This window comes from Carcharhinus amblyrhynchos, chromosome 14 (genome assembly GCF_965287045.1).
Source record: "Carcharhinus amblyrhynchos chromosome 14, sCarAmb.v2.hapA, whole genome shotgun sequence".
Classification (NCBI taxonomy): domain Eukaryota; kingdom Metazoa; phylum Chordata; class Chondrichthyes; order Carcharhiniformes; family Carcharhinidae; genus Carcharhinus; species Carcharhinus amblyrhynchos.
This window is the reverse complement of record NC_137337.1, coordinates 34,606,080-34,630,685: the sequence shown is the minus strand read 5'-3', so window position 1 is coordinate 34,630,685 and position 24,606 is coordinate 34,606,080. Positions and strand designations below refer to the sequence as shown.

Sequence of the window (24,606 nt, the reverse complement as noted above, 5' to 3'; positions counted from 1 at the left end):
GGAGCTGCCCACGCTTCCGCTGGGTGGGGCGGGGCGGGCGGGCACGCGCCGCCGTGCCGCACACTCTCCCGTCGTTCTGATTGGTGAAAGCCGGGAAAGGGGGCGGGCCATGCCAGCGACTGATACAAGCCCGGTGACCAATGAGCGGCCGGATCTTGTTGCCCGGACGACGTTTCCCTCCAATCACGGGGCGCGCACCTGACGAGCTGTCAATCAGCCGAGTATCCTTTCCCGTAGTTTCGAGGCTTCGAGCCCCCGGAGTGGCGAGACTGGCAGCTCGGGAAGGGGGATCGCGGTTCGGAGCGCAGTCTGTGTGTGTGTCTGCAGAGCTAACGGAGGGCTCTTTAACCATGTAGGTCCCAAATGTATCCGGGCGAATGCCTCCGAGGGAACACTTTTCCGCGAAAATATAGGCAATCTCTCCGAAATCTGTCCGAGTGCTCGACAGAAGGAAGTTGCAAAAGTCTCCTCTGTATTAAGGTGGGTGTCGGAACTGTGGACAGGCTCCGGGTTTGTTTTTTTTCTCTCTCTCTGGTGTGCAAGCGTCCCTTACAGTGGGGCTAAAATGCTTCAGACACACTGTGTCTGTAACATTATACAAGTCAGAAAGTCATCCTGACAGGTTTGTGTTTGAGGTTCCAGCAGCAAAAGGCGAAGCGAACCCATTCAGCCAAGCTCATTTCGCCCAAAGTGGACGCGATGTTTCCGAGCGGCTGGGGAAAGGAGCTGTTTCTCAGCGTCCACTTGGCTGGGATCCGTCCTCCCAGCGCTAAACATTGCGCTGCATTTTTACCATCCCTCACTGACTAACGTTTCTCCAAAATCGCGAAGCTCCTTGAGTTAAATTCTGGCACATTGTCTCGCTGCTCCAGCCCATCCGACTCCCCAAGTGCTTTTTGGGAGAACTGGTTGTTCCGCTTGATTTGATGTACCGGGTTTGACCAAACATGACAGTTTGACGGATGAAGGAGTTGATCTTTTAGTGTCCCGATTCAGGAAAGAATAAGGGAGGCAGAATGGGGACTGGGGAGAGGTGGGATCAGTCTATCATGAAGATTAATTGAAAGGAGCTTGAATAACTAATGCCTGTATGTATGTTATATGATATTAACATGTAAGACAGCATATAATCCAGGAAGATACCTGTTTGATCCTGGCCTGCCTTGAGTAAGTTGAGGTCAACCAGAACTCTTCCAAATCGGACACACTGGATGCTGTGAAAAGAAGGGATAGGAAACTTTGATGTTTAAACACGCCAATCTTGTCCTCTGGGTGGGGGGAATTTCTAAATATAAATGAATTTTTAGCTGGAGTATTTTGGGCCTGTGCCCTGGAGACAATGAAAGATCCTTTTAGGTTCTTCTCGTGATTGTCCACACTGATTGCTGTTGGGGAGGACTATTTCTCTCGATATCTGCAAGTTAGGCTGGTGGATTTCTCTCCCTGGCGGGGCCGGGGTGGGGGTGGGGTGCAGGGTGGAGACTTAAAGCTGACACTGGAGTTAAGCTTTAAAAAACAGGGCCATTGGAGCAGCAGTGAGGAGGATGGGTCATATAGGAGGCGGAGTCAGAAAATTAGCTTTAAATAAAGAAAGACGCCTCTGAGCAGCGTGTCTTTTATTCATTATGCAACAACAAGTTGTATTAATGGTAGTAAGTGAAACTGATTCTAACGGTTCTGTATCTTCACCTTATGGTAGAATAAAACAGCAAATTTCACGAGTCCTGACTCACTTGAAGGAAATTTGCCCCAACTTTAGTGGGATTGAATGAAAATAAAGCAGCACGAGTATTTGGTCCAGATTGCAAGGCCCTTTTATCTGAAAACTAATTTTTATTTGGAGATCCACTTTAGAGGCCAAGATTAGCCTTTTAATATTAAGGTAAAATACTGCAGATGCTGGAATCTGAAATGAAAACAGAAAATGCTGGAAAATCTCAGCAGGTCTGACAGCATCTGTGGAGAGAGAATAGAGCCAACATTTTGAGTCGGGATGACCCTTTGTCAGAGCCTTTTAACATGTTTTGCACCAAAGGTTTCCTTCCCCTCTTCTCAGATTTTACCACCCTACAGGTGGGTGGGAAATATAAAATGATTTCAGACTCATCAAAAGAGTAACTGATGCTGTTGAACCTAAGAAGGTATCTACAGCAGACATATATTTGTCACTGTACTCTGTAAGAAAGTGTAAACATTAACTTGGGATCTGACTGTTGTTCACCTAATGACTACTGCTGAAAAGTATGTCTGTGTGTGACACAATGAACAGTAAGGATAAAATTGATCATGGCCACTTATTTGTTCCTCAGGTTGAATAGCCTTTTGATAGTTGCTGTCTCGGCCCTGGCATGGTCAAAAACCTTTTGGGACAGATTTAGAGGATTGCTGCTACCCATTCAGCTTGAGTGGTTGACAGACATTTGGGGTGGGCAATGATTACTGACTGAACAGTTTCAGATGATTGCAGTCTGATTCTATACAGTCTACACTAAGACTGCCAAAAAATGCACACATTTCAGACATGCAATATAACTTTAACTTGGTATGAGATGGCCTCATGAAGGGGGCTCATTCTTCACTGCCATTTTTGTTTTGGCATGTATCCAAAACTGTTCCACATTGATTCAAAGGTGGCAGTCTAACTGGAGCCTTAAATAAATTGTGCATGTCTGAGAAATCAAGAATGTACCTGCTGGTGGTGGGATTCCATGTGACAGGTATTGTCTTTATAGTGCCTGCTAAATTTACTTGTGTAAGAAAACATGTTAGATTATTATTATATGCTTTCATTAAAATGGAAGTTGCTTCAGGAACAATATAAAAAATCAAGAATTTTATAATCTTTTGGGCTTTTTGCTTGATGCAGTTAGTTGTCCTTTGTAACCAAGTCTTATGTTGACATTTTCCTTCTATATTCAATCTTTGCAATAAGACAGTTCTATGATCACAAACACACTGATAAAATAAGTTAAAACAACATTTGGGTGGCACGGTAGCACAGTGGTTAGCACAGCTGCCTCAGCTCCAGGGACCTGGGTTTGATTCCCGGCTTGGGTCACTGTCTGTGTGGAGTTTGCACATTCTCCTTGTGTCCGCATGGGTTTCCTCCCGCAGTCCAAAGATATGCGGGTTAGGTTGATTGGCCGTGCTAAAATTGCTTCTTAGTGTCCTGAAATGCGTAGGTTAGCAGGATTAGCAGGTAAAATATGTAGGGATAATGGGGTAAAGCCTGGGTGGGATTGTGGTTGGTGCAGACTCAATGGGCCAAATGGCCTCTTTCTGCACTGTAGGGTTTCTATGATGATTATGGAGGTGGGCCCCTCATGAAAAGTGAAAATGAAATCCCTTTATGAAGTTCATTATTGATAATTTCTCAAAGCTGTAAGGTCACATAAAACATTTTTTTAAGACAACCACTGCCACTGACAATGTTAATGTTGAAACGTTTAAATGCAAGCCTGGGTTTTAGGAGTATAATGTGATGCAGCCTCTCCAAAGAATTATTTGGATGGCATGCACCTGTACTGTAGTGTGCATCAAATCAAAATTGGTACTCCATTAATTTTTTGGCTCAAATGTAATTTAGCACTAGGTTCCAAACTAGAGTACCACATGAGTGAACAAAGAAAATTGCAGCACAGAACCAGGCCCTTCAGCCCACCAAGCCTGCACCGACCATGCTGCCTGACTGAACTAAAGCTGCTTATCCTTCCCGGGGCCGTATCCCTCTATTCCCATCCTATTCACCTATTTGTCAAGATGCCCCTTAAAGTCACTATTGTATCTGCTTCCACCACCTCCCCTGGCAGCGAGTTCCAGGCACCCATCACCCTCTGTAAAAAAAAAACTTGCCTTGTACTTCTCCTTTAAACCTTGCCCCTCACACCTTAAACCTATGCCCTCTTGTAATTACTGTTCCACCCTGGGAAAAAGCTTCTGACTATCCACACTGTCATGCCCCTCATAATCTTGTAGACTTCTATTAGATTGCCCCTCAACCTCTGTCGTTCTAGTGAGAACAAACCGAGTTTCTCCAACCCCTCATAGCTAGTGCGCTCCATATCAGGCAATATCTTGATAAATCTTTTCTGTACCCTCTCCAAATCTACATCCTTCTGGTAGTGTGGCGAGCAGAATTGAACACTACATTCCAAGTGCAGCCTAACTAAGGTTCTATAAAGCTGCAACATGATTTGCCAATTCTTAATCTCAATGCCTTGGCCGATGAAGGCAAGCATGCCATATGCCTTCTTGACTACCTTCTCCACCTGCATTGCCACTTTCAGTGATCTGTGTACCTGTACAGCAGATCCCTCTGCTTATCAATACTCTCAAGCCATTTACTGTATATTTCCTATTGGTATTAGACCTTCCAAAATGCATTACCTCACATTTGTCCAGATTAAACTCCATCTGCGATCTCTCTGCCCAAGTCTCCAACCGACCTATATCCTGTTGTATCCTTTGATGGTCCACATCACTGTCTGTAAATCCACTAACCTTTGTGCTTTTGGCAAATTTACTAATCAGACCACTTATATTTTCCTCCAAATCATTTGTACATAAATTACAAACAGCAAAGGTCCCAGCACTAATCCCTGAGGAATGCCACTTGTCACAGCCCTCCATTCAGAAACGCATCCTTCTGCTGCTATCCTCTGTTTTCTTTGACTGAGCCAAGTGGGTGCTCAAGTTATATTTCATTTAAACTACTCAATTGCACAAATCACTTTCCTGAATTAATTGCTTGTCAGGCTCTCTTTCTAAATTCTGTGATCTGTTTGGCATTATTTTTGTGATGCAAGCACATACATAAGATCTTCTGTGTTATTTAGAATTTTGGATGGATAAATGAAGGTGGACTGTACTGTTCTTTAAGTGTCCTGTGTTAAACTTCAGTCAGTTGGTGAAGGAGGAGGCCATTGTCAGTCCTTACTCAGTTTTATATTTATTCACAAAGTGAGACTTTAAAAATGTACAGCACCTCATACTGGTGTCAATAAGTGTCCCTTTATATGTGGCCATGTAATTACCTAATGAGTGCCCCACTGTATACACTTGCCTTTAACTTTCACAGTTAACATTGTGTGATCAAGTAGTTAACAGTATAAGCAGAATTAGCTAACAACTACAACTTACAACAATAATTACTCTTTAATGCACCAATACGCCCCCAAGATGCGTCACGTGTGTAATCAGACTGAAATTAATACCAAATGAGAGGAGGAGATATCAGGTGACTAAAAGCTTGGTCGGCGAGGTAGGTTTTAAAGACATCTTGAAGGAGGAGAGTGAGTCAGAGGTTGAAGAAGGGAATTTCAGAGCATAAACCTTGGTAGCTGAAGGCATGGCTGCTGATTATATAGCACTACACTCTTATGTAATAACAGTGAATGCAGTTCAGAAGTACTGCTTTTAACCTGAAAGACTTTAAGTAGAGAGATTTCCTTTTTAATTTTATTTACATTAGTTGATTTGGTTCCCCTCTTGATAGTTGAATGGAAACAACAGCAACAACTTGTATTTGTGTATCACCTTCAACATATTAAAACACTCCAAAGCACTACTTGGAAGCATTAGTGAGCAGCATGGGACGCCAAGCCACATAAGGAGATATTAATGCAGATGATTGACAGCTTGGTCAAAGAGGTAGTTTTTAAGGAGCATTGTAAAGGAGAAGAGAGAGAGGAAGAGAGGTTTAGGGGGGAAAAAAGTCCACAGCTTAGTGCCCAGGCAGTGAAGGGACAGTCAGCAATATTGGAATGATTAAAACTGGGGATTCACAGCAGACCAGAATTTGGAGAAGTGATCCGAGAAGATTTTAAAATTGGAGGAGGTTACAGAGATGAGAGATGAGGCCTTGAAGGAATTTGAAAACAAGGATGAGGCTTCTGAAACTGAAGCCTTGCTGGATAGGAAACCAGTGTAGTCCTTTGTGCAATGGTGTGATGAGTGCATAGGCCATGGTGCCTATTGGGATATGAGCAACACAAAATCTATACTTCACTGTACTCTATTATATAAAATTAATGTCTTGCAAAATAACACTTTGGAACTCTTACATGCAGATATTATGAAAAATGTCTGTGATCTACATGTCTGCACTGATTACAAGTTTTGAATATTCTCTAAGGAAGCTGTAGTATTGTCGAAAAAAGTTTATATTGCTTCTATGTTGATAGAGGTTTCTCTTTATATTATTGTTTGTTTTCTCAATCATAGATCCCACAACTATATTAAGTTACAGATTTATTTTCTTCTATGTACCTCTATTTTAAAATAAATTGCCATTTGATGGTTTAAACATGTTTACCAAAATCATCAAAACATTTATAACAAAATTACAACGAATAGTTTCTACCAGTGAACTGTTTTTTTTCCCTTAACTCTACCATAAAGAGAACGTTGTATTAATATCTAACTGAGATTAAGTATCTTTTACAGAGTACCAATACAGGATTAATAGTGGTACCAGAATCTTGGTAACAATTACTACACTTCAAAAGTACTTAATTGGCCATGACATTTTTTTGGGATGTTCTCAGATTGCAAAAGGTGCTATATAAATGCAAATTTATTCTTTAATTGTCAAGTTTAGCAAAATATTTTCTTTGGCTGAACAACTAAAATATCTTTGATCTGAATTGTGCACTGCACTGATAGTAGGAATTAGTAGACTAATTTACAGTTGTCAAATTGGCATAGTGACATGCAGATAAAGTGGTATCCTGATACCAGAGTACAAATCAAGGTCTAAACTTATGAGAAAATTCAAAGATCCCCAGCAGTTTCCATTTAGCTCATTCTTTATAGTGAAACATTGTACTAATTTACAGATGTTTAGTAATGGAATGTACCTCATAGATAAATGCACATTGGTACTTCAAAGTGCAGAAATGCAAACTTTACATTTGCAGTCACTTGTTCTTGTATTTTGCTTGTACGAGTTTAATTAATGCTTTCTAAATTTTAATCAGTTTCAAATCCTTATAAATAAAGACAACCAGAAAAGGGTTCTTCACCGTGCTTCAATATATTAGGGTGAGACTTTGGACTGTTAAACAGTGTGAGACAAGGAAAGAATGCGGTGAGTTCGAAGGGTTTAAGAGCGTGAGGTGGGGAGAGTTTGGTCAATTTTCTGTGAGTCTGAGAGAGAATAGCGAGACTCCTGGATTCTTAATCAGCACATGAAGGGAAGAGAGAGCAGTAAGGTTTTGGAGGATTAAACAGTGCGGAAATGGGTGAGAGAGTGGGGAAAGTGGGGACAGCAGATTCGGAAACAACAAGAGAGAGTGAGTATTAGTGGGGATTACCAACAGTAGTAAAGTTTATCAATAGTTGGAAGGTTTATTAGTATTGACATGGTTGATTTGCAGTAGTAAGGTTTATTCGCAGTAACAAGGTTATTAGCTAATAAATGGCAGGCTACTCCAACTTTGAGAATGCACTTCCTTTGCAACGTGGGAACTCCAGGATGTTTCCCATGTCCTGGATAATCATTCCTGTAGGAAATTTCATCCGTTGCAGTAGCTTGAGTTTTGGATTTCAGAACTTGAGCAGCAGTTAACATTTGTGGTGCATCTATAAAGTTAAGAACGGCATAGATAGCAGGCTTTTTTAATTGGTTACCCTTCAGGGTATACAGGGACACGAGGAATGGGTGAACACCAGGCGGTCAAAAAGAAGCAGGAGTGCCCTGAGTGTATCCCACTTTCCAGCTAGTATTCAGTTCTGAATACTGATGAGGGTGATGGTTTATCTGCAGGATGCAGCCACACAAGTATATATATTTTTTGAATTTTTATTTGTTACAAATAAGTTTACCTTAACACTGCAATGAAGTTACTGTGAAAATCCCCTAGTCACCATACTCCGGTGCCTGTTCACGTACATTGAGGGAGAATTTAACATGGCTAATGCACCTAACCAGCATGTCTTTCAGACTGTGGGAGGAAACCAAAGCACCAGAGGAAACCCATACAGACATGGGGAATGTGCAAACTCTGCACAGATAGTGACCCAAGCCAGGAATCAAACCAGTGTCCCTGGTGCTGTGAGGCAGCAGTGCTAACCTCTGGGCCACCGCCCCACCCTGGTGTAGAGGGGGTACAAAGAATACTGGAAAAGCCATAGTGATATTGATTATGTAGTTAGGGGAGCAGACAGGCGGTTTTGTGGGCACAGACATGAATCCAGGGTAGTATATTGCCTTCCTGTTACCAGGATCCTGGATGTCACTGAGCTGCTGCAGAACACTCTGGAGGCGGGGAGGTTACGGTCTATTTTGGTGCCAACGATGTAGGTAGAAAAGGGGATTAGGTCCTGCGGACGGAGGTTAGGGAAGACTTTAAAAGGCAGGACTTCAAAAGTGGTAATCTCCAGATTACTCCCAGTACCATATGTTAGTGATCATAGAAATAGGAGGTTAGAGCAGCTGAAAGCATAGATGAAGAGATGGTGTAAGAGGGAGACCTTAGATTCTTGAGGCTTTGGGGCTGGTTCTGGAGGAGGTAGGACCTGTACAAGCCAGACAGTTTTCTCTTCACCTGGGCAGGGACAAATATCCTTGCAGAGATGCTTGTAGGTGTTGTTGGGAAGGGTTTAAACTAATTGGGCAGGGGGATAGGACACAACATCAAAAATGGAAGCCTGCAAATTAGTGAATGAGTCTGGAAGGCAGAGGAAATAAAGGTGAGGGAAGTTTTAAAAAAGGAGTTTGTAGCGCTCAAGGCATCTACTTCAATGCAAAAAGAATAGCAAATGAAGCAGCTGAGCTGAGGGCACACAGCTGAGATAGAAATGTGGCATTATTATAACATAACCATTAAGAAACATGGCTTAAAGAGGGACAGGAATGACCGCTCCACATTCCTGGCTACAGAGTTTCCAGAAAAAAAAGAAAGGGGATAAAAACAGAGGGAGGGGTTGGCAATTTTGGTTGAAGAGTATCAGTGACAGCTGTGAGGAGGGCTGATGTGATAGAAAGATTATCAAATGAGGCTACAGGGGTTGCACTAAGGAACAAAAAGGGGCAAAATGTTACTGGGAACATGCTATAGGCCTTCAAAAAGTCAGATAGAAGAACCTATATGTAGACAAATCTCTGATTTAAAAACAATAGAATTTTAACTTCCTCCAAATTAACTGGGATAGCTTCAGTGTGAAATGAATGGAGGGAATATAATTCTTGAGGTGCCGTCAGGTGGAGGTTTTGGCCAGTGTGTGGCAAGTCCAACAAGAGAGGGCATGGTTCTGGACATAAGTTTTTGGAAATGAAGCTGGACAAATGGAAGGAGTGGCAGTGAGTGAGCATTTTGGTGGTAGTGATCATAGTCCAATTAGTTTTAACATAATTATGGAAAAGGACAAAGATGAAGCAGCAATTAGAGTTTTAAACTGGGGTGAGGTTAATTTTACTCAGCTGAAGAGTCATATAGCAAAAGGCAAAAAGGTGGCATGGCCGAATCTAGAGCCCGCTGCATGTCGAGGAGCATACATGTTAAGATAAAGTTTAAAAAAAAGGAAAGGCAGACACCAGGAATTCGATTACAGAAAACCAAGAGGAGTGTAGAAAATGTAGGGGTGAAACTGAAAAGGAAATTAGGAAAGCAAAGCGAGGACATGAAAGAATTGACAAGCAAAATCAAGGAGAACTCAAAGATGTTTTATCAATACATTTAAAAGTAAGAGAATAACTAAGGAAAGAGTAGGGTCCATAAAAGACCGAAAAAGTAACCTAGTGTGAAGGTGGAGGGTATGGGTGTGGTTCTTAATGAATACTTTGCATTTGACCTCACTAAAGAGGGGACTGAGGCAGATATTGTAGTTAGTGTGAAATATTGAATAAACATAGGACAAGAGGAATTATTAGGGGAATTAACATTCGTGAAAACATATAAACCACCAGGTCCAGATTAAAAAGTAACCCCAGGCTGTTAAAAGAAGCCAGGGGAAAAAGTAACGGATGCTCTGACTGTCATTTTTCAATTATCACTCGATGCATGTGTGGTGTTGGAGGATTGTACCTTTGTTTAAAAATTGAGTGAAGGATACATCAAATAATGACGGGGCAGTCAGTTCAACCGGGGTAATGGACAAATTATTGGAATCAATTCTGAGAGACAGGATAGAGTATCACTTAAAGGGCATAGAATAACCAAGGATGATCAGCATGGATTTGTTAAGGGAAGATTGTGTGTGACTAATTTAAGTGAATTTTTTTGAGGAGATAACATGGAGAATTGATGAGGGTAGTGCAGTTGATCTGGTCTACATGGATTTTTGCAGGGCTTTTGACAATGGTAGGTTTTTGGTAGGCAAGGGGATTAAGGGTTATGAGGAGAAAGCAGGAATGTGGAACTGAGCCACTTCAGATCAGCCATGATCTCATTGAATGGCGGGGCAGGCTCGAAGGGCTAGATGGCCTACTCCTGCTCCTATTTCTTATGTTCTTATGTTCCAGTGATCCAGGGGAATGTAGGAAGTTGGATACAAAATTTGTTCAGTGGCTGGAATTAAAATGTAATAGACAACTTGTTCTGTGACTGGGAGACTGTTTCCAGCGGGGTTCTGTAAGGTTCAGAACTAGGTCTTCTGCTTTTTGTGGTATATATGAATAATTTGGACTTAAATATAGGGGGCATGATCAAGAATGTTGCAGACAACTCAAAAATTGGCTTGTTGATAATGAGGAGGGAAACTGTTGAACTGCAGAAATAGGTGGCATGGTGGCACAGTGGTTAGCACTGCTACCTCACAGCACCAAGGACCTGAGTTCAATTTCTGGCTTGGTTTACTGTGTGAAGTTTGCACATTCTCCCCATGTATGCATGGGTTTCCTCCCAGGTGCTCTGGTTTCCTCAGTCCAAAGATGTGCGGGTTAGGTGGATTGGCCATGCTAAATTGCCCGTTAGTGTCAAGGGGCTAGCTAGGGTAAATGCATGGGGTTATGGTGATAAGGCCTGGGTGGGATTGTGATTGGTGCAGTCTCAATGGACCGAGTGGTCTCCTTCTGCACTGGAGGGATTCTATGAAGGTATCAATGGACTGGTCAGGTGAGCAGAAAAGTGACAAATGGAATTCAAGCTGACAAGTCTGAGATGATGCATTTGCGGAAGATCAAACAAAGCAAATGAAGACAGTAAATGGGAGGATACTGAGAGGTTCAGAGAAAGAGAGGGACCTTGGAATGCGTGTCCACAGAACCATGAAGATAGCAGGACAGGTTGATGACATGGTTAAGAAAGCATATGGAATATTTTATTAACTGAGACTCAGGGTGCAAGTTTGTGAGGGGCTTGGGCAGAGTGGATTTCCCTTATCAGATATGTCAACATTAGTTTTAAAGTGATTGGTAGAAAGATTAGAGAGAAATATAAAAAAAAATTCACCCGAGTGATAAGGGGTCTGGAAATCTCTGCCTGAAAGGGCAGTGTCGGCAGAAACCCTCAACTCATTTAAAAGGTGTCTGGATATGCTCCTGAAGTTCTGGAATCTCCAGTGCTTTGGACCAAATACTGGAGAATGGGATTAGGTTGGGGGGGGGGGTGGTGCTGGTGGTGCTGAGTTTTTTGACCAGCACAGACATGATGGGCAGAGTAGCCTCCTTCTGTTCCATAGATTTTTCCACGTTTTTCTAAATTTTCCAAATTTTTGAAAAGGAGAAATGTGGGGAGAGAATGGGGAAGTCACCCTGTGTGAATTGATCCATAGCAGAGCCAGTACAGATACAGTGGGTCAAATGGCCTTCGTGCTGTAACAATTTTCATCACCCCCCCCCAAAAAAAAATTATTAAACCCCCAATCTTCACAAGCCACTCCTTCATCTCCAACTTTGTTTTCCTTTTAAGTCCTTGAACCACTTGTCCTCTCCCAGCTCCCATTCTGGCTGGGAGTTTCTAGTCTTAATGGCAGTGGGTGCAATGGTGAATGGCAGTGGTGGAGAGGTTACAATGCAGTGTTAGCTGAAAAACTGGTTTCCTGCCAGTGTGAAATGACATTGGGTTGTCGGGAATGGGCAGAGTGGCAGGTTAGCTCAACTGGAGGGGAATGTCAGCACGGAGTACTGACAGTACTGAAGCATTTCAACGGATGGGCACATGAGAAGCAAAGAAAGGCTCGTGCTGGGCACCTGCGAGAGAGAGAGAGAGAGGAGATAATGAGTGATTGCATGAGCTGTCTCCATCATGGAGGAATGCATGACGCTTAGGTTTCTATATGACCACAATATGTTTGGATTCTTACTGCATGGAGGCTGCCTGCTGGCCTCTCAGTCTGCACTATCTTGGGCTGATTTCCCCCCCGCCAGCTCAGCTGCCTGCTCGTCAAACCCAGTAAGGTTCCCCCGTTCAGGCGGTCTTCACGCTCTCTCTCTCTCTCTCTCTATCTCCTTTTGTGCTGTGAGTTTTCCCATACAAAGAGAGAAGATGGGGTTAAAAGCAATTGGGTTTTATGAATTTTCCAGTCTTACAAATGACCCACTGGACTGTGTTTGATACACTGCGAATTATCCACAAGGTTCTGGTGCAGCACTCTCCGAGCTGATGAGCATATTCAGGTAGAACTATAAGGCATGTCATTAGTGGCGCCTGCTGCCATACAGAGAATGCAGATGCAGTCTGAATGGAAGGCTCAGGGACCTGCAGTGGCCTGTCCACCTGCAGATTTAGATGGACTGCAGTGGGGCTATGACGCATCATCTTATCACGTTGAGTAGTTCTTTAGTGTATGGAGTGCGCAGATAGTGCCTTTGCCACTGAGGCTAATATCATTGATACCATTCAGTGAGGTAAGCAGCTGAAGATTCACTTACCCTGGTGATGCGGATGAGGCCATTCATCCGTTTCTGGCCCTGCAGGGTAGTCTTCAGGTGGAGGTTGTAGACACTGACCAGGCAACTTCTTCCCATGCAGATAGGTCACACAGTTTGCCCTCTTTCCATCTTCAGGGGACAGAATGCTCCTCTTGGCCTCTACTGCCCTGAGCAGCACACTGAGGGAAGCATCGCTGAATCTGGGGGCTAGAGCTCCCTGGGATTGGCCGTACCCTCTTTCCATTGTGGGCTTGTGACAAAGAAGTTGATGTATAGGCACCTTTTTATATATGGCGCCTGGATATGATGGCTTCATGCAGTCTGCCTGCCCTGCAATATGTAGGAGTCTCCTGGCTGCATAATTAATGAGCCCAACATTGCACAATTCTATGTGAATTCCCGCATGCAGCGGGAAACACTCCCAGTTCGCACCCTCATCACAAGACTTAGGCCCAGAATGGAAAGCAAATCCCTGTTTGAATCTCTGCATTGCCGTAACCATCACAACAAAACTGTTCAAACCAGTGGCATCCTCAATGATGCCCTCCTTCTACTTCTCAGTCACACTGTCAATCTCTGAAACCTCTCTTGCCCTTGATTGACTTCATTCTTACATCTCTAGTCAAAACTGTAGCTTCTTCAACAATGGCTTATTTTCCTGTCCCCACAGTGTTGCGACTGGAGTCCCCCAAGGATCTATCCTTTTTTCTTCTACTTGCAACAACATTTCCCAATGTAGGCTCAGGTTTCAGATGTACGCTGATGATATATAGCTCTCTGGACTCTTCTGTTACTGTACTGATGATCCCACATCCAGTCTTCATTGAGCTGCAGTTGCCTCCATTGGGGTGACAAATGCCACCAACCTTTGCCACAAATGCTGCACGTCAGTACCAATTCCACTCCCCGTCCTGCCTACTTTTTCAGACTGAGCTATGCTGTTTACAACTTAGTGTCATCTCAACCCTGAGCAAAGCTTTTCACCCTCTTGTTGGTTCATCATAGATATTGCCCACTTCCACAATATTAAAGTCTTAGCCCAGTTATTGCTTAAACTCATTCATTCTTTGGCACAATAGTCTTGGCTATTCCACTGCTTGCCTGGCTTCCACATTCTGTAACTTCAGTCCTGCCAAAGCTTTGAACATGTCCTATCCCCACCCCAAGTCCTCTTCAGCTAACACTTTACATCAGTATCTCTGCCTATGCTGTGAAATTCCATCCCTAAAACTCTGGTCCTCCTCTTACTGAAGCCATCTTCTTTGACAACACTTTTGATGATCTCTCCTATTAATGTCTTCCATCTGCAAATATTTTTTGTTCAGGTTGTCATGAAGTAGCATGAAATGTTTTCCAATGTTAAATTATTTGTGCAAATGCAAGTTGTTAGTGAAAAAATCCATAACTTCTTAGAGTCTGTTCATAAATGTAACATCCTATTCCTTGTTTTACAAACAGAACTGCTAAATACTATTTCTACAGCTTGGATAGTATTAATAAGTTGCTTCTGTGATTGAAAGATTAAATGTTTGCAAGCAAAATCTCCTTCCACTTTTTTTTCCTTAAGCACTTCAACGTTAGTAATTTATAATGGAAGTTTAATTTCTTCTACACTGAAGAATTCCCTCCCAGGGATCACTGAAGTCCAATACCGCAGAAGTCTCCATCCAGCACGGTAGCACAGTGACTAGCACTGCTGCTTCACAGCTCCAGGGACCTGGGTTCAATTCCTGACTTGGGTCACTGTCTGTGTGGAGTTTGCACAGTCTCATCGTGTCTGCGTGAGTTTCCTCCGGGTGCTCCGGTTTCCTCCCACGGTCCAAAGATGTGCGGGTTAGGTTGATTGGCCATGTTTAAATTGCCCCTTAGTGTCCTGAAATGTGTAGGTTAGAGGGATTAGTGGGTAAAATATGTAGGGATATGGGGGTAGGGCCTGGGTGGGATTGTGGTTGGTGCAGACTTGATGGGCCGAATGGCCTCTTTCTGTACTGTATGGTTTCTATGATTTCTGTAATTTCAGATTTCCAGGTTGATAGTTCACATCAAACTAGTAGTTAAAAATCCAGCAAAGACCTGGCCTCATCAAAAGTGTTTTGTGCAGTGTTTTATCCTTGGTAGGATTTGTACAGCCTGAAACCCTGATCAAAAGTGCATGTTAAAGTGGACATAAGGCGCATGAAGTTGCAGTGCTGCAGTTGAAACAACCCAAAGGCCCCACTTCCATCTGTCCAGTTTGGATGGTTTTTCTTCCGAACACCAGTAATAGGGGAGCAGTTAATTGGGGCAATCTGGTATTTGAACTGTGGTTGCATAAGAATAAGCTGGTAGAGGGAGCAAGGAAATTGAATGTCATGCCTTTGTAGCAATGGTGTAGTGAAATAAGGTCCTTTTTATGTGAGGTTTGGCTCACCAAGATTTTTTTTTAGTTGTTTATTATGAGGATTTCAGAATCCAGTTGGTTAAGCCACTTTGATGTTATCACAGGAATTCTTATTTTCCAACAAAGCAATTCATTTGAATTAATAAATGCATTTTATTTGTAAGCACTTGTGGAGTGTGTAACCTGTGATTTAAAATTTCTGTACAATAATATGTTATATTAATCTGATGACTGAGTGCACTGTAGCTACATTACAAGAAAAACCTGTCATGAATTCCAGTTATTTTTTTTCCCCTCCAGTCTCGGTGTGTTTACCACATTTATCCTTAGACCTGAAATTGGCAAGAGTCTAAACATTCAGCAGCACCATGTTCTTCTTGTGAGGCTGCACTGTTTGTTGTGCAAATGGCTTCCTGATTAAGGGAAGGGTGTTTGTTTCTAAAGTGAAAAATGCATGGCTGCTGTTATCCTCCAGATCTCCCCCTCAATACTTTTGGTTGCTCTTAACTTGACTGAGGCTCCTTTTCTCATCGTGCGAAACTACAATTGGACAAATATATGAACTTTAAAATGTCTGTGTATTTATCATCCCACATTGTGTCAAGTTTATGTGCCCTGAGCTAGTTTTTAAACTGTTTAATATTTTAGAATGGTGGAAAGGGGAACCTCACTCCAGATGCTGGTTTCCAGAGGATTTAGACGTTCATAGAATCCCTACAGTACAGAAGGAGGCCATTTGGCCCATGTCTGAAACAACCACAATCCCACCCAGGCCCAATCCTGTAATCCCACATATTTACCCTGTTAATCTCCCTGACACTAGGGTCAATTTATCATGGTCAATCAACCTAACCTGCACATCTTTGGACTGTGGTAGGAAACCAGAGCACCCAAAGGAAACCCATGCAGACACAGAGAGAATGTGCAAACTCCACACAGTGACCCAAGCTGGGAATTGAACCTAGGTCCCTGGTGCTGTGAGGCTTAACCACTGTCCCACTGTGCTGCCCCAGAACATTAGCTGAGTTTCTGGATTATATCTTAGCGATAACACCACAAGGCCACCTCCTTCCACATTAGGCAGAATTCAACAACAAATGAAAGCAGGTTCAGTAGTACACTGGAATTTAACATCATGTACATTCGCGGGTTGGGTATAAGTCAAATCTTCAGGAAAATCAATATCCCTAGATTGAAACAAATAGAAAGGTTTTGTATTTATATAGAACAGGATTTTCCAGTGGCAGAGGTGGCCTGCCATTGACCGGTAGGGGGAATCTTCCAGTCCCGTCGATGTCTACGGGGTTTTGCGGGCATTGTACCCTCTGCTGCTGGCAAATGTGCCATGGGGTCACCATCCACAGGACCAGACGATCCCACCGGGGGAGGACCCAAAAAATTTCAGTCCTGACTTCAGGATGTCCCAAATCGCTCCATAGTCACTGAAATACTTTGAGTGTACTACCTGTTGAAATGTAGGAAACGCAGCAACCAATTTGCAGAGAGCAAGCTCCCGCATACAACAATGTGTTAATGACCCAAATAATCTGTTTCCCTGCAGATAATTGGGGGATAAAGGACATTAGGGACAACTTTCGAGCTCTTCTTTAAAATATATTCCATGGGATCTTTTACATCTGCTTGAGAAAACAAACAGGACCTTGGTTTAACGTCTCACCCAAAAGATTACGAGCAGGCTTTTATGGACTTGCTGAATGTGAGAATGAAAAATTCTGCCCAAGGTCAACAGACCTTCCCATTGTCCACCCCTCACCCGTGTCGATTCCCGTGGCAGGTGGGGTGATAGAATTCTGGTGCACATCTCTTAGAGTGCAGTAATCCCTCAGGAGCTCATCTCTGACTCGGAGGCAAGAGTGCTACCAACCAAGCCATGGCTGACACCCATATGATTTGTTATTAGTTTTTTTTGAAAGGAATGTTCCTTTGTCTGAATGAGCCATGTGATTGGAACTTCCAATTCTGTTGATGTCCTGCATCGAGGAAGTGAGAGTTCTGGGGCAGGATTTTTTGGATAGTGGACTCATGGAAATGCACTTCCCCTCTGAAAGGCTCTGTGGAGCATTAATTAGCTGGAGGTAGAACCTACCAGGAGAGAAAATTATGAATGGCCAGCATGTCCCTTCACTGATAGGACTAGACCCAGGAGACGGGGTGTGTGTCATCTTCCAAAGGCTAGGGTTGGAGGGGTGTGGGTGTTCCACCGCTTTGAGGTGGGCCCAAGAGGGAGCCACCTCATCTCCCTGAAATCTGAGCAGATACTCTCACTGGCCCTTGATTGGCCAATAATTGGCCACTTTAAGAGCCTCAATTGCAGATGAGTTGGGCATGCTGCTAGGGACTTGCCCTGCCCCCCCCCCACCCCGTAAAATTGCAGCAAAATAGAGGAAAGGTGGGTGGGGGTATCGATACTGAAAGAATCTTGCGGTTCTCCTCCTCCGCCTGAAAATCTGTCAACGGTGGAATGTAAAATTCTGCCTGCTGTTGCTTGTTGTCAGGCCCAGTACTTCTTGCCTTCCTGAGGCACCAGCTATTCCCATCATAGTGGGTAGATTATATTGCCGTCATAGTAATGTATATCACATCACTGATTTCTTTGACTCAGATTGTGTACATTCTTAAATTTAAAACTGAGAAACTTCAGTCCCTTCCTCCACCAGCATTCTTAAAGATTCTGTGATTTGTGAAGAAGAGAGCAACTACTTCAAAAAAATTTGGCTGTCCAAGGCCGAGCTGGGTAAACTGCTTGGATCTAATATTAAATCACAGAGCTCAGGAGGATCCCATGTGAAATTTCAGGGGTTTGTGTTAGGTTATCTGGTCTCAGATACAACAGCAGTAGCGATGCGGTGATTCATATCAGAGCCTTGGAGGAGAAAAATAAGCATAATATCCTGTTGCTGACTGCTGTGGCCTCTTCAGCAAGATATTCTGGGGCTGCTGCACCAATGGAACTGTGCCAAAAGCTTCAAGCAATGAAGAGAACTGGGTGGAGGAAAAAGAGTAGAAAAATTACTGCTATGAAACCAGTTGCTGCTTTAAATATGTCTGCCGACTGGCATATTTTATTGCTGGTAAAATGGGAGGGAGATTTGCTCTGTCAGTTTAAGCATTGCCACCTCACTGGCATATTGATCCTTGGGGGCTGTCGAAATGGCCGTGGCTTACTTGGGCCTAGGTAGGAATCAGCAGATTCATTTCAAGGAATCTCTCAGCTAACTCCAGTTGTACTCCCTAGTTTAGGAAGTATTGGATCAGTAACTTGGTACATGAGACAGGACAGCAACCCAGCCCTTGCCTCCCTCACATATGAGTTGGTGACTGCTGTCCACCCCTCACCTGTGTCAATTCCTGTGGTAGGTGGGGCGATATAATTCTGGTGCACATCTCTTAGAGTGCCATCTCTCAGAAAGCCATCCTCCATTTCCCTCCACAATGATGATTTGCCTATCCACTTTAGGGGCTGCCCGATTGGCGTGAGCCTCACACATTTACCTCCATTCCAGGGCCTCCTATTTTATTGCTGCTCTGGGCAGGATGTAGTACCATTAGTGGCTATTACTTCTGGTGATCCTGCAGGCACTGAAGAGCTGCCTGCCATCTGATTGGCTGGCAGGTCTTGACGGAGGGATCTTTGTCCTTACTGTACCCCAGTGAGAGTCAGTGCCTATGGAATTGTACCCCATAGCAGGTCCACTTAAATTCCCCAGGGGAAACATAACTCAGAATTTGTTGCAATGGGTACTGTATCCAAGGAGAGACGTGCCTGTGGAACACCCCAAGGGAGTGTCAATGCTAGGGAAACCATGCTGAAGTTAGTGAGAAGATAACTGTACTGAAATGAGAATCAGTGCCGGGGAACCATAGCCCAGTGAGAATTGTTGCCAGGGAAACGTACCTCAGCAAAATTCAAGTTGTTTTATGTGAGAAGGGGAAAAAGAAAACAAATAAACATGCAATTAAAAAGGGGGATTATTAATAATGGAAGAGAAATTTCCCCTTTAAATACTGGATTATTTCACATACTTTGACTCTTTAAGAAGCATGTTATTGACCATTCTTGCGTTTGGCCCAGAGTATTCAATATGTTTGTCAGGAGCTGAAATTCATTGATTCCTTGTTTTGTCGAGTAGATGGCATTGACCCATTTAAGTTCCAGGTGAAGGCTCGCCTCCAGGATTTCCCTCTGGTCTCTGAGTCACCGAGAAGTCAATACTGCCTTGGTGAGGTTGAGGAATGTTCTGTTGATATGAAGGCCGTTGATCAAATAGACCCACACTAACCTCATTTGCTTGGTCATGTCCCACCTTTGGTGTACAGAAGGGCCATCACACTATTTTTGACTTACTGCAAGCTTAGCTGGGGACAGCCTGAGAAATGTAAGTTTTTTCTCCAGAGTTGCCAATAGAAGCGCTTGGGAAACGCCCAGATAAAGTAGGCAAAGCCCTGTTTAATCGTATCCCATTCACTCTCCCTCTGAACTAACCGTGCAGTCCGATTGCGCACACACAATATTGGGTGTTTTGCATATTTTGACTTTTAAGTATAGTTAGCCCACTGTCAATTTAATCGGGTCATTTTATTTCAAAAGGGATAAATAAATGGTCATAGCAGAAAAGTTTTCAAGTTAGTTAATCTTGTTTGTATTTGAAGCAGAACTCATTGTTTGCTATCTTCTCCATGCTGTTCATTTGGTATTTTCCCAGGGTCTTGTAGCAGCTCTGGTGAGAATTCCATTCACTCCAGCTCAGGTGGTCTGGGGGTGATGGAATTTTCTCTCTCTTTCCCACAACATGGCAGAGTTGGAAGATGAAGGGCACAGATAATCAAACCAGAAATTGTTCTTCCATCAAAGCTTTACTAGATTTTGCATAGTTCAGTTTAAAATTCATCACAATTTAGTAGAATGTTTTGAGGAAATAACAATGATAATACAGTAGATATCAGCTACACGAATTTCGTAAGGCATTTGACAAGGTCCCACATGGCAGACTGGTCAGAAAAGTGAGATCTCATGGGATACAGGGAAGGTGGCAGGTTTAATCCAAAATTGGCTCTGTGACCGCAAACAAAAGCTAATAGTCCAGGGATGTTTTTGTGACTAGGAAACAGTTTCCAAAGGTGCTCCACAGGGCTTGGTGTTAGGCACCTTGCTGTGTGTTGTATGCATTAATGATTTAGACTTAAAATGTGGGAGGCATGATTGAAAAATTTGCTGATGCAAAAGTTGTCGGTGTAACTGATGGTGAAGAGGACAGCTGTCGACTCCAGAATGATATCAATGGTTTGGTTGAGTGGACAGAAGAGTGGCAAATGGAATTCAATGTGGAAAAGTGAGAGTTAATAATGCATTTGGAGGGGGCAAACAAAACAAGGGATACTCAATAAATAGGAAGATATTGAGAAGGGTTGAGGAGTGAGAGACCTTGGAGTGCATATCCACAAGTCCTTGAAGGTAGTAGAACAGGTAGACAATGTGGTCAAGAAAACATATGGGATGCTGTCCTCTGGCTGAAGGTCAATGCAGTAAGAAGTTTCACATCACCAGGTTAAAGCCGAACAGGTTTATTTGGTAGCAAACGCCACTAGCTTTCAGAGCACTGCTCCTTCATCAGGTGAGTGGGAGTTCTGATCACAAACAGAGCATATAAAGACACAAACTGAGTATACATGAATAATGATTGGAATGCAAGCCTTTACAGATAATCAAGTCTTAAAGGTACAGACAATGTGAGTGGAGAGAGCTTTAAGCACAGGTTAAAGAGATATGTACTGTCTCCAGACAGGGCAGTTAGTGAAATTTTGCAAGTCCAGGCAAGTTGTGGGGGTTCAGATAGTGTGACATGAACCCAACCATCCTTCTGTGTGGAACTTGGCTATCAGACTCTGCACTGTCGTGTGCCGTGAAGACCGTCTTGGAGAACGCTTACCCGAAGGTCAGAGGCCGAATGCTTGTGACCACTGAAGTGTTTCCCCAACAGGAAGAGAACACTCTTGCCTGGACTTCTTCATCGCACACGACTTCCAACCAATGCTATACACTAAATCCATTGATGACATTTTCTTCCTTTGGACACATGGTGAACAATCACTGAAACAACTATACGATGACATCAACAAGTTCCATCCCACCATCAGACTCACCATGGACAACTCTCTGGAATCGGTTGCATTCTTGGACACACGCACCTCCAGTAAGGACGGTCACCTCAGCACCTCACCGTACCACAAACCCACAGGATAACCTCACAACGCTCCACTTCTCCAGCTTCTACACTAAACATGTTGAAGAAGCCATCCCCAATGGACAATCTCTCTGTATACACAGGATCTGCTCAGGTGAGGAGCATCGCAACAGACACCTTCAAACGCTGAAAGATGCACTCATAAAAACAGGACACTGCGCTTGACTCATGGATTGACAGTTCCGATGCGCCACAGCGAAAAACCGCACCGACCTCCTCAGAAGACGAGCACGGGACACGGTGGACAGAGTACTCTTCGTCGTCCAACACTTCCCCAGAGCGGAGAAGCTACGACATCTTCTTCAGAGCCCTCAACATGTCGTTGATGAAGACAAACATCTTGCCAAGGCCATCCCCACACCCCAACTTCTTGCCTTCAAACAACCGCACAACCTCAAACAGATCATTGTCCGCAGCAAACTACCCACCCTTCAGGAGAACAATGACCACGACATCACAACCCTGCTACAGCAACCTCTGCAAGAGATGCCATCATCTCACGTGAGAACACAATCCACCAGGCACATGGTACGTACTCTTGCAACTTGGCCAATGTTGTCTACCTGATACGCTGCAGGAAAGGATGTCCCGAGGCATGGTATGTTGGGAAGACCATGCAGACACTACGACAACAGATGAATGAACACCGCTCGACAATCACCAGGCAAGAGTGTTCTCTTCCTGTTGGGGAACACTTCAGTGATCATGGGCATTTGGCCTCTTATCTTCGGGTAAGCGTTCTCCAAGGTGGCCTTCACGACACATGACAGCGCAGAGTCGCTGAGCAGAGACTGATAGCCAAGTTCTGCACATGTGAGGAGGGCCTCAACCAGTATCTTGGGTTCACGTTACACTATCTGTAACCCCTACAACTTGCCTGGACTCGCAAAATCTCACTAACTGTCCTGTCTGGAGCCAATACACATCGCTTTAACCTAGGCTTAAAGCTCTCTCCACTCACATTGTCTGTACCTTTTAAGACTCGATTAGCTGTAAAGACTCTCATTCCAGTCATTATTCATGTGAATTGAGTTTGTGTCTTATGCTCTGCTTGCGACCAGAACTCCCACTCACCTGACACAGGAGCAGCGCTCTGAAAGCTAGTGGCATTTGCTACCAAATAAACCTTTCGGACTTTAACCTGATGTTGTGAGACTGTGTTTACCCCAGTCCAATGCCAGCATCTCCACATCATGAAGGTCAATTAGCAGAGTGGGGGTAGATTTAAGGTGGTAGAAGGATTAGAGAGGACATGGGGAAAAAGCGTTTTCATTCTGGGTGCCTGGGATTTGCTCCCTAATCTGTGGTTGAGGCTGAAATGCTCAACTCATTTAAAAGGCAATTAGATCTGCCTCTGAGGTGCTGCAGCCTGCAAGGTACAAACTAGGATCTGAAAAATGGGATTAAAATGACCGGCTGGTTTCTTTTTTATAAATTTTGGCCAGTGCAGAGATGATGGGCTATACCATAACTTTTTTGTTATTCCTATAAAAATGGGATAAAATAGAACAAGTTGCAGATCAATAATTTAAATTCAATAGTTTTGTCAAGAGACCCACTGTGTATATGTTTTTTCCCTGATTCTTTTTTTTTGTTTCTTGTGGTATGTGAAAGACATCACAAACTGTTCCATAAATGAGCGCACACTCCTTTCATTTCCTATTACCCAAAGTTACAAGGCTAAGTAGTGATTTTTTTTTTGTGTGCTGCGTGTCATGACATAAACATTTTCAAAATGTAAGCAAAATGTGCAGTGACATGAAACTGATGCCACAACTGAACACTGAAGTTGTTGACTTTATAGTGTTTATGAGAAAATCTCACTAAAATATATTTCAGGTCCCTGATGTCCAAAGATAAACTCTAGCATTAAGGCACTAAGGAGATACCATTGCCATGACAGGAATGAAATCAAGTTAAGTCGCTACGGTATGCAACAGGAGATCACCCTTCACTCGTTACTCGTGTGGGTTGCAGATGGAACCATGTTTACCCACTTCAGTTACATAAGATCACATTCTGGTGTCTCCTGTAAATAGCTTTCAGTACAGTTTCTTGTATTCTTTTCTGCTATTTCACGCAATATTTTTGAGCAACTATATTTAAAGTCAGATTTCCAATAAGTGATTAAATTACTTTATTCATAAAAACAATATGCTGGGAGGATACAATTAAAACTCAGTTTAACTTGTTAAATGACAATAATAGCAGTCAGTTATTTATCTACTGATTAAGATTTCAGAATAATTTGGGGCGGGGGTGGCTGGTGTTAAGCATTATTTAAAGTACCAGAGAGATCCTGAAATGCAACATTTTACTGAACAGAAGAAACCTTAATTTAATACAATGTGCTAATCTGCTCCCCTTTATAAGTGCATTCTAATGTAAGAGCATCATCAAAATGAAAAAGTGGCTTTCAGGTCTCCTCTGTCCAATGATTCTGCATAATCTATGTTATTATAAACTTAGAGTCTGCCCATCTCATATCACAGGGAATGTCCAGCACAAATACTGCGTGATCCTCAAAAATAATTATGCTAGAGTGTTAAATATGTATTCATTTGCATTATTAAACCTCGGCTTGCTGCTTTCCACTGGAGATAATCCCTCCACCTTTTGCCACCAGCATAGGAATAACCATAAATCTAGTGAATGGAAAATAGCTGGCTGGAGGTGCGCAGTTTTGTGTTTTTGAAATTCTCTTGGTGTGGCCAATGTGTGGTGCACACCAGTTTTTGAGCCCATGGTTGTAGAGTGGAACTTCTACTCATGTGACTTGGATGCTGATGTTGTTCAATATATACTTCCTGTCACCTCTGGAGTGGCATTATATAAGTAGGCACATTTTTAAAAAAAAATTTTACTCCATCCTTAAAGTTATAAAGCCAATGCTCAAAGTGGACCAGGCAAACCCAAATCCATTCTTTGCTTGCTCCAAAAACCAAATTCAAAATCCAATTGATTCCAATTTATGCATTCTAAAAGAGACAACCAAGATCCAAGCTGACAACGTAAACACTGCATCTCATCTTGGGATTGACCATAGCCATGACAAAAACTGTGGTACTCCTAAAATTGATAATTGAAGCATTCATTGTGTATGACAATGTACTCTGCCCACCACACCTTATATATAAGGTTGCTGACTGTTA

The 24,606-nt window shown here is 43.0% G+C and overlaps 1 protein-coding gene across 1 annotated transcript in view; it reads left to right on the top strand.

Moving 5' to 3' along the window:
• Nucleotides 1-232: 232 nt before the first annotated feature.
• The window catches only part of LOC145352579 (SERTA domain-containing protein 2-like), a 55,791-nt gene continuing 31,417 nt past the window's right edge, over nt 233-24,606 (top strand). Inside the window, exon 1 of the mRNA XM_080202634.1 lies at nt 233-480. The gene's annotated coding sequence lies outside the window, so the exon portion shown is untranslated. The remainder of the gene's footprint in view (nt 481-24,606) is intronic.